Here is a 16,168-nt window from a genome sequence, read left to right on the forward strand (position 1 = left end):
GAGAGAGAGAGAGAGAGCACAAGCAGAAGAGAAGGGAGAGGGTGAGAGTAAGAGACAGAGAGAGGGAGAAAGACAGAGAGAGAGAGAGAGAGAGAGAGAGAGGGAATCTTAAGTAGGCCCCATGCTCAGCATGGAGCCCGATGTGGGGCTCAACCCCAGAACCCTGGGATCATGAGCTAAGCCAAAATCAAGAGTCAGACACTCAGCTAAGCCACCCAGGCACCCCCAAACCCCATTTTCTCAATAGCTGAAGAAATGGAAATTACTTTTTTGCATATTTATAAGTCCAATCAGCCTGGGATAAGGAGAAAGGACAGGAACCAGGTTGATGGGGACCCTGCCATCAACAATACAAATAAGAAGACTCTTATTTAATAAGAGTTAATAAAATAAAAACTGATTTTTTTATAGACCAAAAAAAAAAAAACAAAAAAAAAACAAAAAAAACTAGAGTTTTGAACTCAATCTCATAAATAGAACAACTTCCAGGAATATGTTGATGACTTTCTCCTTGGAAGACTTCTGCCTAGAAATCTGCTGGATACCATTTTTTTTTCTTTTTGGATACCATATTAAACAGAGTTTCAAGAGCCATCAAAGTTCTGGCAAGTTTATAATAACCAGAGCCACAGTCTAACCTATACTAGAACTATGAAGAAAATGCACTTAGCTGGGAAAGAATTCTGGATAACTATACTGTGTTATAAAGGCTTTTCAGAATCCACTTCACTTTTCTAACAAAAACAGTGATCATTAAGTGTGTGAAACCAATATTTATTTAGTAGGTTTTTTCCTCCTGGTATATACTAAGGGGATTCCACAAGACAGCTTCTGCCTAGCATTTTCTCCCTATCATGCATGAATCTCTATAAACATGCAAATGGATTAAGGCATGAACTCCACAATACTCTTGTTTAAATGAATACATTCACTGGAAGAGTAATGTATCAGTTAAATACTACCACAAAAAAATGCTGCTTAGCAGATTACCCCAAAACCAAGGAACATGCTACAAGTATTTACTCTCATGTTCATAAATCTGCAGGTCTGCTGAGACAGCTCAGCCTCACACTGTGGGTATGTGAGTCGGTTGGGGCAGCTCTGCTCCACGTCATCATTCTTCTGGGTCTAGGGGAGAACTTAGGATATGTTTATGGCAACACAGAAGCACAGGAGGGCAAGCCAAAACACATCAACATATTTGAAGCCTTTGTTGTCATCATGTTCACTAATATCTCATTGGCCAAAAGAAATCACATGGCCCATCCCAACATCAGTAGGACAGAAAAATATACTACACCTCTGGTAAGAGGAACCACAAAGTCACCTGACAAAGGGTGGCTTAGTCATTTAAGCATCTGACTTCGGCTCAGGTCATGATCTCATGGTTCATGAGTCTAGCCCCTAAGCCTGCACTGTCAGTGTAGAGCCTGCTTAGGACTCTCTCTGCAGCCCTCTCAAAATAAAGAAATAAACTTAAAAAAAAAAATAATAATCTCTCTGCAATGCCATCAGCAAGAGCCAAATTATGGAAAGAGCCCAAATGTCTATTGACTGATGAATGGGCAAAGAAGAATTCCACACACAATGGAATACTAGTTGGCAATCAAAAAGAATGAAATCTTGTCATTTGCAAAAATGTGGATGGAACTAGAGTGTATTATGCTAGGCAAACTAAGTCAGGCAGAGAAAGATTTCACTCATATGTGGAATATAAGAAACACAACAGATGAACATAGGGGAAGGGAAGAAAAATACGATAAAAACAGGGAGGCAAACCATAACAGATTCTTTAATACAGAGAACAAACTGGGGGTTGCTAGAGGGGAGTCAGTGGGAAGATGGGCTAAATGGGTGATGGGCATTAAGAAGGGCACTCATTGGATGAGCACTGGGTGTTATATGTAAGTGATGAGTCACTGGGTTGTATTCCTGAAACCAATACCACACTGTATGTTAACTAACCTGAATTTAAATAAATTAAAAAAGAAGAATCATCTCTCTGCAACAATCCTCTCTATAAAAAGGTGTGTGTATGTGCACGCGCACGTGTGTGTGTGTACAAAATTTTTCTTTCAAACCAGGTAGATCAGAAACTTCCTAGAATTTAAACCTTGAACATAGTGACACAAAACTGAAAATGGTAAGAGTTCACTCATTCTTCTGGTTGCCCTGAAGATGCCATTTTGTGATTACTGCTTTCCAGATTCTCAGAGTTGCTCTATACTTCTGACCCCTCTGAGTCCCCCTCTTCATATTTCCTTCAACTCTGTGAACCACCCTTTCATCCTACCAATAAATATATTTTTGGGTAAATATATTTACCCAATGAGTAAAATTTATTTCTGTTGCTTTCAAAGAATTCTATCAGGTGCAGATCCCTTTCCATTTTCTAACCTCCAAGGAGATGAGAGAGAGAGAGAGAGAGAGAGAGAGAGAGAAAGCAAGTGCAGTAAAGATGTCTTAAAGCAAATAATAAGGCATGCCTTCACTCAAGAATCTAGTATCTAAAATCATTTCATGAAAATGACTGTTGCCGTGGCAACCTTTCAGTGTGCATTCAGTGACTTTATGTGCATTGATTAACATTTTAATGTAAACCAAACTGTATTGGCTTATTTGGCCTTGATTCCTTTTTAAATATAGATTGTTCTGTCTCATAAAAGTAATCAGAGCTTCTATTCAAGATGGCTGACTAAACAAGTAAATTTACTTTCCCCCTCCAGTTCCTATTGGAATGACACTGTAAAGGAAAGCCCTCCATGTTTATCTCCCACCCACCATTCTATACACCTACATACGCACGTACACACACATACACACACACTCATGAAAACCACTAAAGTCCCAAGTCCTGTCATCAGAATCTGTTCTGATGATCCAACATGGTCAATAAGGTTAATATCCCTCCCATTAGTTGGTAAATTAAATACAGTCAAAGTCAAAATTCTGAGACTTTTTTATTAGATTCTGACAAGTTGAATAGGAAATTCATCTGGAAAAGAAACTGTAGACAAGACAATAAAATGTTAAAGAAGAACACTGATCAGACAGGCCATGACCATAGAGAAAGTCAAAGTGGATAGCAGAAAAGTGGCCCAAAGAGTCTAGAGAGATAAAGCTCTAGGGAGAGGTGTGCCTATTTCTCATCCTACTGAACCACCCACAAGCACTCCCTTATTATCTGCATCCAGGACAAGTTCAGCCAGAACTTTAGGTAGCAAATTGTTTCCAAGGCCGTATAAACCACTGAGCACCATGTAACATTCATGTGCTACCTGATTCTGAGATTCAGCAGCTCATTGACTCAGAAAACAATTTCATCCTTCCTGAAGAAACCAGTCAGGCAGTCAAAAAAGATAAATAAAAGGAAATAAAGAGGTGGATTCACATGTATTGATGTCAACAATTGATTTTACATCTTCAGAGAACTTAGGGAAAATGTTTAAATATAGTCATAAAAAGAAATAGATTGTATACACACACAAAGGATCAAAAGGATGAAGCACAAAGAACAAGTCAACTATAAGCAGCAATCCATCCAATGGCAGCATCTCACACAATGCAAGACCCAGAAAGGTGACATTAGGCAGCAAAGAAACGCAAAGGTGCTGAGTACGAGAGGCACAAAGATTCTACAGTGAAGAAAACAGAGATGGAAGCTTGTGCCAGTTTGTCTCACCCTCATAGGAGTGTCCTACAAGCTCAGCTAGGTGAAATGAAAGTAAGAGTAGAGAAAGGAGGAGGAGTGGGGAGGAAAAGAAGAAAAAGAGTGAAGAATAAAGAAATTCTACAAAACCATGGTAACAAAAATTGAGAGTTTAGTAATAGCTCAATATAACTGAAATAGGGAGCCCATAACAGACTTGTGTATGTATTAAAATTTAGTTCACCATAAATGTGGCATTTCAAATGAATGAGAATGAAGGCTAGTTTAAAACGAGTTGGAGTTAGATAAAAATTGAAAAAATAAAGATGGATCCCTATGTCACACTACCAAAATTTAAATGCCACATATAATGAAGATCTAAAGTAAAAAAAAACAAAAGTATAAAAGTACCAAAAGAAAATATGAGAACATATGGATAAGGAAGGCCTACTTGAGCAAAATATAAAATCCAGAAACAAGAAATTAGTTTTATAAAATGGAATGCCTGGGGTACCTGGGTGGCTCAGTCGGTTGAGCATCCCACTCTTGATTTTGGCTTGGGTCATGGTCCCAGGGTCATGGGATCAAGTTCCGCATCAAGCCCACATTGGGCTCTGTGCTGAGCATGGAGCCTGCTGGGGATTTCCTCTCTCTGCCTCTGCCCTTCTCCCCCCTTCATGTTCCCTCCTCTGTATGATGAGAGCATAAAAAAATTAAAGATTATAAAATTAAAAGGTAATATTTGTAAAATATTTGCAATATAAGTAAAAAATTTACTTTCCCCCTACAGTTCCTATTGGAATGACACTGTAAAGGAAAGCCCTCCATGTTAAAAGAGGGAACTCAAATTTTTTTTCATGTGCAAAGGAATACTGGTAGACACTGTTCAATGTCTCTAATTTACATTCTATGCTGCTTCTGTAATAATAAAAATTTTAGCTGAGCATGGATTTACCAAAAATAAAGGTTATATTTCACAGCTGCCCTTAAAGCTTGGTCACCTTTGGCTTGTGGCTGAATTCTGGCCATGGTAATACAAAAAGAAGAATCATGGAGGAGATTCCAGGAAACTTCCTCAAAGAGTATGTGTGAATCCTTGATCCCCTTCTTCATCTTTTCTTCCATCCTCCTGCCCAGAACACAGATGCTTCCATCTTGGACTTGTGGTCAAGGTGAGGAGTTGGATTTGTATAGGAAGGAGTTCCCCTTATCCTGTGGAAGACAGTCAAGAATGGTATGCATGTAGATGAGTAGCAGCAAAGGGATGGAAAGTTGAGCAAGATAATACTTACTGGCCTCAATGTGCTTCATGAAGCAAGAGAAAACCTAGCTAAGAGTAAGGGAAGTGACAACTTAAGGACAATGGTACCGACATGGCACTGTTCTTGAAAACAATGAAGAAAGAACCTGAAAACAACAATGCCACAGAATGAAAGGAGAACCTAGCAAGAATTTAAGGCCATAAATGTGTAGTGGTACCAATCTGCAAGGTTTATTACAAGATCTACTGATACTTGTCTCTAACATCGACTAGCTTATCTGAAGATAGAAGCAAAGGAAGCAAATTGAGGCATCAATCCATGGTTGGGATATAATAGAGTGGGTTTAGCAATAGAATAGAAGTAAAAGGAGTATTTATGGGAGAACATTTTTTTAAGATTTTATTTTTAAATAATCTCTACACCCAACGTGGGGCTAGAACTCACAACCCCGAGATCAAGAGTCACACACTCTGGGGCACCTGGGTGACTCAGTCAGTTGGGCATCCAACTCTTGATTTCGGCTCAGGTCATGATCTCACAATCGCGAGACTGAGCCCCACATCAGGCTCCATGTTCAGCACGGAGAGATTCTCTCTCTCCCTCTGCACCTCTCCCCATTCACATGCTCTCTCTTTCTCTAAAATAAATAAATAAATAAATAAATAAATAATAAATAAAAAGAGTCACATACTCTACCAACTAAGCCAGTGAGGCCTCCTTATGGGAGAATATTTTAGATGATCAAACATGAGGCTCATAGAGAAGAAAGAAAGCCTAAGATGGGTTTACTAAACTGGGAGGAAGTGGCAGGACCAAGAAATTGAAGATTTTGACAATGGTGAAAAACAGAGTGGAAATGAAGCTATAGAAAAGCTAAGGGCTGGACCCAAGGATCAGGATACTTGAATTTTACTCAAAAAAATGTAATGAAAATTTTCTTCTAAACATTTCTTCTGAGGTGCCTGGGGGGCTCAGTTGGTTAAGCATCCGACTTCAGCTCAGGTCAGGATCTCGTGGTTCACGAGTTTGAGCCCCACGTCGGGCTCTGTGCTGACAGCTCAGAGACTGGAACCTGCTTCAGATTCTGTGTCTCCCTCTCTCTCTGCCCCTCTCCCACTCACACTCTGTCTCTTTCTCTCAAAAATAATTAAAAACATTTTTTAAAATGTTTAAATATTTCTTCTAAAAGGAAGATGTTCTAGAAGAAGGCCAGTTCCAGAATATGACCATGGAAGAGACAGGAAAAGTGTAGCACAGTGGTTAAAAGCACAGACTTTGAGCCAGGAAGAATTTCTGTTACTAGTTTTGTTATTTATCTTCACCATGCCTGTTTATAAGATTGTTGTGAGGAATAAAAGAAATAAGTTGCTTAAAGAGCTTTGTTCAGTGTCCAGCACATAATAAGCTTTCAATAATTGATAGATTTAAAAAAACAAAAAGGAGAAAAAACATAGACATGCCCTATTATTCTGTCTACTATTAATTAAGATACACAACACATTATGAAGTGGGAAAATGTAATACCTTTAACACTGATGGTAATTTTGCCTATGGGCAGCAAACATTTCCAAATTGTAATCAAATATCTAATAAGAAACAAGTGAAAAGCCTAATCCAATCATGAGCTCTTCTTTGATTGAAAATGTCTAAGAAAATGAATATGCACTATAGTTCAGAAGGAATGCCTATTACAATGAACAAAGTCAGCAATTACAGCAAAAACTCAACCCCCTCAACTGAGCCAACATTTTGAAAAGAGGAAAGAAGCATTTTTAAATGAAAGATATTTTTAATGAAAAATATTTTAAATGAAAAAGAACCGATTTCCAGATAACAAGTAAAAAATAATCGTAAGTAAACAACCATGGAGCCAGTAGGCTTAGAGATAGCAGAATTATTCTTGGTAAAGCTGGAAAGGATGTCAGAGTTACCTAGTGCAGTCAGCATGATCGGTGTCAGAAAGCTTTCCCTAGTCCATATGCCCTTATCACTCCTCCTTCACTCTTTAAATTATCACCTGAAGTATGGGAAATGTGTACTGCACAACAAAAGTATTAAATAAACCAATTCAGCAGAAGCCCTTACAATGCAGCTGGAGAAAAGGTATAGCCCCTGTTATGGGCTAAAGGAATGACTGCACACTTGTTATCTGCTAGTTAGGTTTTAGGGCACATGGTTTGTTTGTTCTGTGATATACCAAAATCCATTTAACTCAAGTGGCTTTAGACCACACGACTATTAGGCAATACCTGCTGTTCAGTGCCTGGCACATAGCAGGTACTCAACAAAAGTTATTAAAATCCATTTGTTTACTTATGTACCCAACATTTAGTGAGTGCCTAATATGTGCCAAACATTATTCTAAACATTAGAAATACAGCAAACCCATTTTTAAATTTTGTCTTTATTTTGGTGCTATTTGCATTATGAAAGTAATGCATGATTATTGCTCAAAGTGAAATACAAAGACATATCAAAATTTTCTTTGTGGTCAAACATGGGATCAGCTGTTTTAAATGTTCCATGAACATATGGGGAGAAAAGTGTTTCTTCTCTATTCAAAGGATGAAAGGTCTTTTTTCTATATTTATGAGTGCATGTGCACATGTGGGTGCTTGCATACACATGCAAAAAGTTTACTTATTCTACTGTTCAAGTCCTACATGTCTTTATTTTTTTACCCCCTGGAGATGTCCAGTTTTGATATGCACACACCAAAATCTCTTACGATAATTATTTTATCTCACCAGTCAATGAAAATGGAGATTGAAGAATCATACAACAATGAATTGAGATGCAAGAGCTAAAGTAATCCCTTTGTTAAGCACCAAATGAATCAGAAAAACATTAAATGAGTTGTTAATAGAACTGTCTATAGCCAGACTTCAAGCTGTATTACAAAGCTAATATCAGCAAGACAGTATGGTACTGGCACAAAAACAGACACTCAGATCAATGGAACAGAATAAAGAACCCAGAAATGGACCCACAAATGTATGGCCAACTAATCTTTGACAAAGCAGGAAAGAATATCCAATGGAATAAAGACAGTCTCTTCAGCAAGTGGTGCTGGGAAAACTGGACAGCGACATGCAGGAGAATGAACCTGGACCACTTTCTTACATCACACACAAAATTAAATTCAAAATGGATGAAAGACTTAAATACAAGACAGGAAGCCATCAAAATCCTCGAGAAGAAAGCAGGCAAAAACCTCTTTGATCCTGGCCGCAGCAACTTCTTACTCAACACATCTCTGGAGACAAAGGAAACAAAAGCAAAAATGAACTATTGGGACCTCATCAAAATAAAAAGCGTCTGCACAGTGAAGGAAACAATCAACAAAACTAAAAGGCAACTGACAGAATGGGAGAAGATATTTGCAAACAACATATCAGATAAATGGTTCGTATCTAAAATCTATAAAGAAGTTATCAAACTCAACACCCAAAAAACAAATAATCCAGTGAAGAAATGGGCAAAAGACATGAACAGACACTTCTCCAAAGAAGACATCCAGATGACCGACACATGAAAAAATGCTCAACATCACTCATCATCAGGGAAATACAAATCAAAACCACAATGAGATACCACTTCACACCTGTCAGAATGGCTAACATTAACAACTCAGGCAACAACAGATGTTGACAAGGATACAGAGAAAGAGGATCTCTTTTGCACTGCTGGTGGGAATGCAAACTGGTGCAGCCACTCTGGAAAACAGTGTGGAGGTTCCTCAAAAAATTAAAAATAGAACTACTCTATGACCCAGCAATTGCACTACTAGGTATTTATCCAAGGGATACAGGTATGCTGTTTTGAAGGGGCACATGCACCGCAATGTTTATAGCAGCACTATCAACAATAGCCAAAGTATGGCAAGAGCCCAAATGCCCACCGATGGATTAATGGATAAAGATGTTGTATATACATATACGATGGAGTATTACTCGGCAATCAAAAAGAAGGAAATCTCACCATTTGCAACTACATGGATGGAACTAGAAGGTATTATGCTAAGTGAAATTAGTCAGAGAAAGACAAGTATCATATGACTTCACTCATATGAGGACTTAAAGACACAGAAGAGATAACCCAAGGGTAGGGAAGCAAAAATAATATAAAAACAGGGAAGGGGACAAAACATAAGAGACTCTTAAATGTGGAGAACAGAGGGTTACTGGAGGGGTTGTAGGAGGAAGGATGGGCTAAATGGGTAAGGGGCATTAAGGAATCTAACCCTGAAATCATTGTTGCACTATATGCTAACTAACTTGGATGTAAATTTAAAAAATAAAAATAAAATTGTATACTGTAAAAAAAAAAGAACTGTCTATAGCTAAATACATTGTGGATTAAATGATAAAATGTTTTTTTCTTCAGAAAAATCCTTTTTCTGTTGATGTCAAATTAAATCCCTCAAAACACAACAACTACATATCAGATCATTTACTTCTTCTATGAGTCATAATTATTCCTGTTGGCTCATTTTTAATGTGGGCTTTTGTATGGTTGAAAATGACTGTGCAATTAGGTAATTCTGTTAAAAAGACAAAAATTAGGTTTTTCTCTCCAGAAACAGAAGCCATATGAATACAGTGATGAGAAACTAAAAAGCAGTTCAGAAACACTTTTAACTATAATACAAAGTCCTGTTTGGCTAGCCTACAAACATGATTGTGAGCAAATAATCTGCCTGCATTGTTCATCTTTAAAGGTCCTTCGCTTTCCTTTTAGACAACTCCCCTTCAGGTTTCAAATAAGGAGCAAATAATGTGCAAAACACAATTATGTTACGTGTATACAGTAGCCCAATCCAGAAAGAAATGAGCCACAGAAGGAGATGCCCTGCTGATCATCTTTGCTATTAGTCACATTGTTTAAAGCTTCATAGGTTTTGTATGGATAGAACACAGAGAAAACCTTTCCATAACAAAGGGCCCAGAGGATGGATACTATGGTAAGGACAGGTGTTTATAGTTCTACAAAATGTTTACTTTTCATACAGTACAACAAATGAGTTCATCCACACCTGGCCAAATGACAGGGAGTTTAATCTTGAAGTTGACCACAGCTCCAAACACTTGTGAAGTAAATTCGCTTAAAATCTTCACTCATCAGATTATTTTCCCACTTCGAAAACTTAATACTTTATTAAGTAATGTAGAAACTAGTGCTGCAAGCCCTTATCTTTAGAGGAGGGACTAAAGATTATTTAGTTTTTCCTGAAATTCTTTTACATTAAAATGACTTGTTTTGTCAAGAACACTTTATTTGGTCTGAGGGTATATTTGGCACCTACCAAAATGAATCTAAAAACTATTCATTTCTGCATCATTCCTTATGTGAGCAAAAAAAAAAAAAAAAAACAAAAACAAAAAAAAACAAAAACAAAACAAATAAGAATTCCTATGAATAGATTGAACCAATTCTACCATTAAGTTTCCTTTGAAAACAATTCTTTGCCATAATCATCATAGTTATTTAGTGACCATCTACCCAGTGCTTTACCCTCATTATTTCATTTAATACTCTCAATCATCCCACAAGGAGTGCCTGGGAGGCTCAGTAGGTTAAGCATATGACTCTTAATTTCGGCTCAGGTCATGATCTCATGGTTTGTGAGTTCGAGACCGACATCAGGCTCTGTGCTGACAGTGCAGAGCCTGCTTAGGATTCTCTCTCTCCCTCTCTCACTGCCTCTCTCTCTCTCTCTCTCAAAAATAAATAAACATTTTTTTAAAATATTCTCAGTAATCCTTAAGGGTAGACAATATTACAGGTGACCTTATGAAGAGGACTAAGGAAAGTATAACATAACAAGGCCATCCAAGTTACTGCCTTCACCTCAGCCAGGTTTAGTCATTCTCAACTTGTCTGCTAACATGCCGTGACATAAATTCAAGGCTCAGTAATCAGTTTAAGGGAGATGTTATGTGTGGATGCAGAAGGGGGCACCTAGACGTAAGGAAAGAGTTCTAACTTCGGATTATCCAATCCCCCACTCCCTACCTTAGACTGGGTCATTACCACACTGAGCTGTAAATTCCTCAAGCAAAGTGAAACTAAAGCCATCTTCCCCGTGGCATTGCTGCCAAGGCTGGTGACTGGCACAAATGGAGCCTCAGTACTGTTTATCTAGTGCCTCTATTCCCAGCAGACCGTATTACCTAGTTCTTAGCAGGAGAGGGAAGAAATCTCATCTTGAAGGGACCAATTTCTATTTCTCATGGCAAATATAGCATGGCAATTCCTTTTGTCCCCAAAGACCTCCCTGTCCTCACTGCCCACCTCCATGCCTGGGCAGCCTAACGCTCTCTGTGCCCATCTTGCTCTTATGAATGAGTTCCCATCTCTTTCTCAAAAAGTAATGCCACTCTGGTGTCCCTGCCACCACCAGTAACTAAAAAACAAACTCTGCCTTTATAGAACACTGTGCTCAGCAGGTCAGTCAGGCTCCTGGAAATGCAAACTGGAGTTTCAAAAGGATGAAAAGATTCCTGGAGGATTTTGTGGTGTTTTGGAGAGTGCCTCTGGGCAGATCACACACTGTGACAAGTTCTTTCCAAATTGTAACAATTCAGTCACACCTTCTACAAAGAACTGATTTTTTCACAGTTACCATGGTGGTAGCTGCCCTTGCTCATTTTCCCCCAAATCTTGAAGTGACTTGGGATTATGATACTGACGCAAACGCATGGTTTTCTAAACACTGCTCCCATTCCAAGGTGCCTATGAACTGGCAAATAAGAACAGGCAGGAGGTGAGGGAACCCTACTGATGGCCACAATGGAGTTGGAAACAGTTTGGCACATCAGGCCCAGGGAAGGCGTCCCACTCCCCACTCCCACTGTTGTCAGAGGAAGAAAAACCAGCTGGACGGGAAGTGGAGGCCTCACACTCTAGTCTAAGTTGCATGGCCTTCTGCTGGCAGTTTTACGTTTCTCCCTTGAAATTCTTCTCTTTAATCACAGATTCTCATTACAGGGAAGAAAACATTGGGAGGGAAGGAAGAAACAGACACTTCATATAAAAAATTTTCCCCATTAGATAATGCTTAAAAATTCTTTAACTAGACATTCACAGGCAAAGAAATAAATGAATCTAGACACAGACTTTATACCTTTCACAAAAAATTAACTCAAAAAGATCACAGACCAAAATGTAAAATACGAAACTATAAAACTCCTAGAAGACTACATGAGATAAAATCCAGGTGACCCTGGGTTTAGTGATAACTTTACAATACCAAAAGCACAATCCATAAAAAATAATAATAATAATAATAAGTTGTAAAATAAATAAATAAATACATACATAGTACTTCATTAAAATTAAAATCCCTCAACCGGGACAAAATTTTTTCTTGTACAAAAAAAGCTGAAATGCGAACTCCAATCTTGAAAAGATAATGTTGAGGTTTAAAATCATACTAAATATAAAAGACTAACATCAGATCCTTGTCCAGGCCATACTGTTTCATTGTTGTGGTGAAGGTAAGGAGAAAAGAGATGAGACTACCCTAACACAATTATTTATAAGAAAACAGGAAAGAAAAATATTTGTGAAACACACAAGGAACAAAACCTTATCCTAGGGAGGGATAACATGATATTTTCATTTTACCACCTTGAACATATGACTTCTCTGACAGACACGAGGAAACCTGATGGCTCAGGTGCTGAAATCAGATTAAACATTTCCTTGCTATCAACAGCCAAGGCCATCTCCGTAAGTCTCAGTCCAACCCAGCATTCAATTCACAGTCTTAAATATTTTCACTATTTTAAAAATTCTGATAAAAAGAGATGTCTTAATACTAATGTATATGAACCCGGTATTTGACTCAAAAAATATAGACAAAATAATAAAGACTAAAGAATTAGGGCAAAAACAAATTATAAAGACAGTCATGAAAGTAACAAATCCAAGAGTTACTTTTCTGAAAAGTGACACTTTAATTTTTTTTTTTAATGTTTATTTATTTTTGAGAGACAGAGTGTGAGCACGGCAGGGGCAGAGAGAGAAAGACACAGAATCTGAAGAGGCTCCAGGCTCTGAGCTGTCAGCACAGAGCCTGACACGAGGCTCGAACTCACAAGCCGTGAGATCATGACCTGAGCCGAAGTCAGACGCTTAACCGACTGAGCCACCCAGGCGCCCCTGAAAAGTGACACTTTATAATAAAGTGTCAAGAAACACATAATAAAGATACGAGAAATAAGAACAACAGAGACCAAAATTTCAAAAAAAAAAAAAAAAGAATATATAATCTTTGCTAACATCTATCAAAAACCATTGAAGAGATCCAATTTCTACCCAGGGGGAAAAAACCTTCTCCAAATTCCCCTCCTATATTCTGTAGTTTTCTAGACCTCTCCAAAGTTCCCACTTCCCAAAGGCCTCAAAGTCTTCCCCAAATGTTCACCTCATGTATCTCTTTTCATCCTTCTCCTCCCTCCCTCTTTATCATGTAGGGTTGGTTATCATGTAGAAGTCAGATCTCCATCTCTCCCATTACTGGAATTCTCTACCACAAAGGATACCCTAGAACTAATCCAGCAAGCCAAACTCCTAACCATTCTCCTCCTGATTTTCAGGTCCCATTTGCTCCTCCTCTTCTCCTCATGCTTTACATCAGAAGTCTGGGTTCCAGGCCACAAAGCTCTCACACATGAACTAATATATAGAATTCACCCCCCCATCCCCATCCATCAAAAATATATCCTCACATCCAAGCAACATTGAAAGAGTAGCCCTCAGGAACCAAGAGGGTCATCCCCAGAACTCAACGATGGTCCAAAATTGGAACTTAATATAGCATGCCACATCAACATAATACTCAAGATAAATTATGGGACCTTAATGGCTGCTGAAAGACATTTATAAATACAAATAGGAAGTTGCTAGGACAAGAATTTTGAACAAAATATAGTTGATATCTCTGTGAAAGAGACAGAGATTAAGGTTGGGGGCAGACAAATCTACTTTTCTAGATCTAGTAACAAGGAAATCGGATCCCAAACTTGAATTTACCTTCACTTGTGTCCTCCTCAGGCCCAACTGAATCTGTTATAGCCTGAAATTTGGCCTTGCAGGATGTCTTTCTGCCTCTAGAGGTCTGGAGAACTTATCTTATTAAAATTATTAGCCATTTTTTGTTTCATTGGCTATTAATATAAGTAACTGAACGTGGATTACATTCTGTGATCTATTTTTTAAAAAATAAAATCTAGGTTTTCTCACATTCACAAATACATATTCATTGTACCTGATTAGAAATCTGTGTAATAGGGGAGCCTGGGTGGCTCAGTCAGTTAAGTGTCTGACTACTGATTTCAGCTCAGGTCACAATCTCAGTCACAGACTCACAGTAGTGAGATTGAGCCTCTCTTTCTCTCTCTCTCTCTCTCTCTCTCTCTCTCTCTAAAAAAAAAAAAAAGAAAGAAAGAAAAAGAAATCTGTACAATATAACAAAATTTAAATTACCTACATTCTCACCATCCAAAAATGACTACTAATTAACATTTTAGTGTATTTTCTCCCAGCATGAATTTGGGAATATAAGCACTCTTGGTGTTTAATAAGGACATAAGTTTGTCACTGGAGTTATAACAATCATTTCTGTCTCAAACCATTCAATGGGACATCAGAGGCTACTAGATTAAAGAGTTTTAACAGAGTCTCAAGGCAAGAGATTAAACATTTGTCTACCCAAAGCACCAAGGGCATTAGATGCCCTTCCATGGTATTCACAGAGTGAATTTCTGTGTGTGGTTTGGAAAAAAAGCCCTACCAGATGGTTCAAAATAATTAGGGCCTATGTGACTTACACATCTCCACATACACACATGGACACACATACCAGCTGAGGAACTTTGCCCTAGGAATTCATCGATGACTGATTTGTTTGAAAATGTATGGAGAGGGTCCATAGCTTTCACCAAATTCCCTGAACCCGTGACTACTTCAAAATGTCAGGAGTCCTAGTTTGTAGAATTCTTTCCAGCTCTAATATTCTGACACTGTTTCAGGCTGGGGCATTTTTCTGCCTGCTTAGATGACAAAACTCTTAGAAAAGCTGGAGGATATAAATGAAGCTGAGCTCTTATATCAGAAGGAGATTTTGCGGGAAGCTAACCCATGGAAAATGCACACATACCCCTTTACCTTCCCTGTATATCATTTGTCTCACTTTGACAGTGCTTCTTCTAATATCAAAACACCAGAGACTTAACAACAATTACATCAATGTAAAAATAACCCCACTTTTCAAGGATATGCCCAGAAGTGTCTGCTCCCAGCACTACTGCTCCCAGTTATACTTTGTGATGAGAATAAGAGTTACTAATCCTGGGGTCAAATTAAGAAATGGGAGGAAATAAGCTATCATATTTTCAAGGCCTACCATGCATTTGACATGCCTTAAAACCTTCATCTGATAAATTCCAGAATCAGGCCTCAGCCGTGGCTCTAGTTAATGTTAGAGTCTAACCTCCAAGCCAAACCTTCTCCCCTTATCATCAATCATGCATGTTTTACATTCTTACCAACACCTTGGTTGTCTCTCAAACTTCTATCTTAATTAGGAGATCAGTTAAACACACACCAGCCTTATTAAAAAAAAAAAAACTTACATATTTTACTTTGAAGCATTGATTCTGAAACATAAAAGAATTTTGTAAAACCATTTTGAATTATAAAGCAGATTAAGAATTTATTGTTCAAATACTGCCATCTGGTGGCCAAAGATAGTAACCCAAAAAACAGATTTCTCCTAGAAAAGATACGGAAAACCCCAATAGCCCTGATCACCTGGTTTGTTAGCAAAGATTGAAATCTGGAACGTTACATAGGAAAATATTATCTGGAACATTATATGAGAAAATCTTAACATGTTTATGTTCCACTAATTCTGATCCATAAGAGATACGCTGTCCATAAACAATGGCAACAGGATGTTTATCAAAATGTTTCTGAAAGTCAAAGATACAGCCTCACAACACATTTGACAGTTAAATTAGCTGTAACAGAAAGAGTTCTGTTTTCTTTTTGCTTTCAAAGCATGACATGAGGTTTCATTCACTCAACAAAATTTTATTGGGATATCGTTATGTTCTACGTTCACTGAATTTCATTGGTACTTGATGGAACATCAGTAACATGTTGTAGAGAACATCATGGCCTGGTGAAGAATAACATTCCCACCCTATACGATTGGGCATTTGTGCCGTACCTGGGCCTCTGCTTCAGG

The 16,168-nt window shown here is 38.1% G+C and overlaps 1 protein-coding gene across 2 annotated transcripts in view; it reads right to left on the reverse strand.

Annotated features, from left to right (window-relative positions):
* Positions 1–416: 416 nt before the first annotated feature.
* Positions 417–16,168, reverse strand: part of APTX (aprataxin) — a 67,538-nt gene continuing 51,786 nt past the window's right edge. Inside the window, exons 9-10 of one of the 2 annotated variants that reach the window (XR_009603010.3) lie at positions 4,651–4,861; positions 417–4,338 (exon numbers count right to left, since the gene is read on the reverse strand). The gene's annotated coding sequence lies outside the window, so the exon portion shown is untranslated. Of the gene's footprint in view, positions 4,862–16,168 lie in introns of both variants that reach the window. The other variant, XM_060609519.3, reaches the window with a different exon arrangement.

Source organism: Panthera onca, chromosome D4 (genome assembly GCF_046562875.1).
Source record: "Panthera onca isolate mPanOnc1 chromosome D4, mPanOnc1 haplotype 2, whole genome shotgun sequence".
Lineage (NCBI taxonomy): Eukaryota > Metazoa > Chordata > Mammalia > Carnivora > Felidae > Panthera > Panthera onca.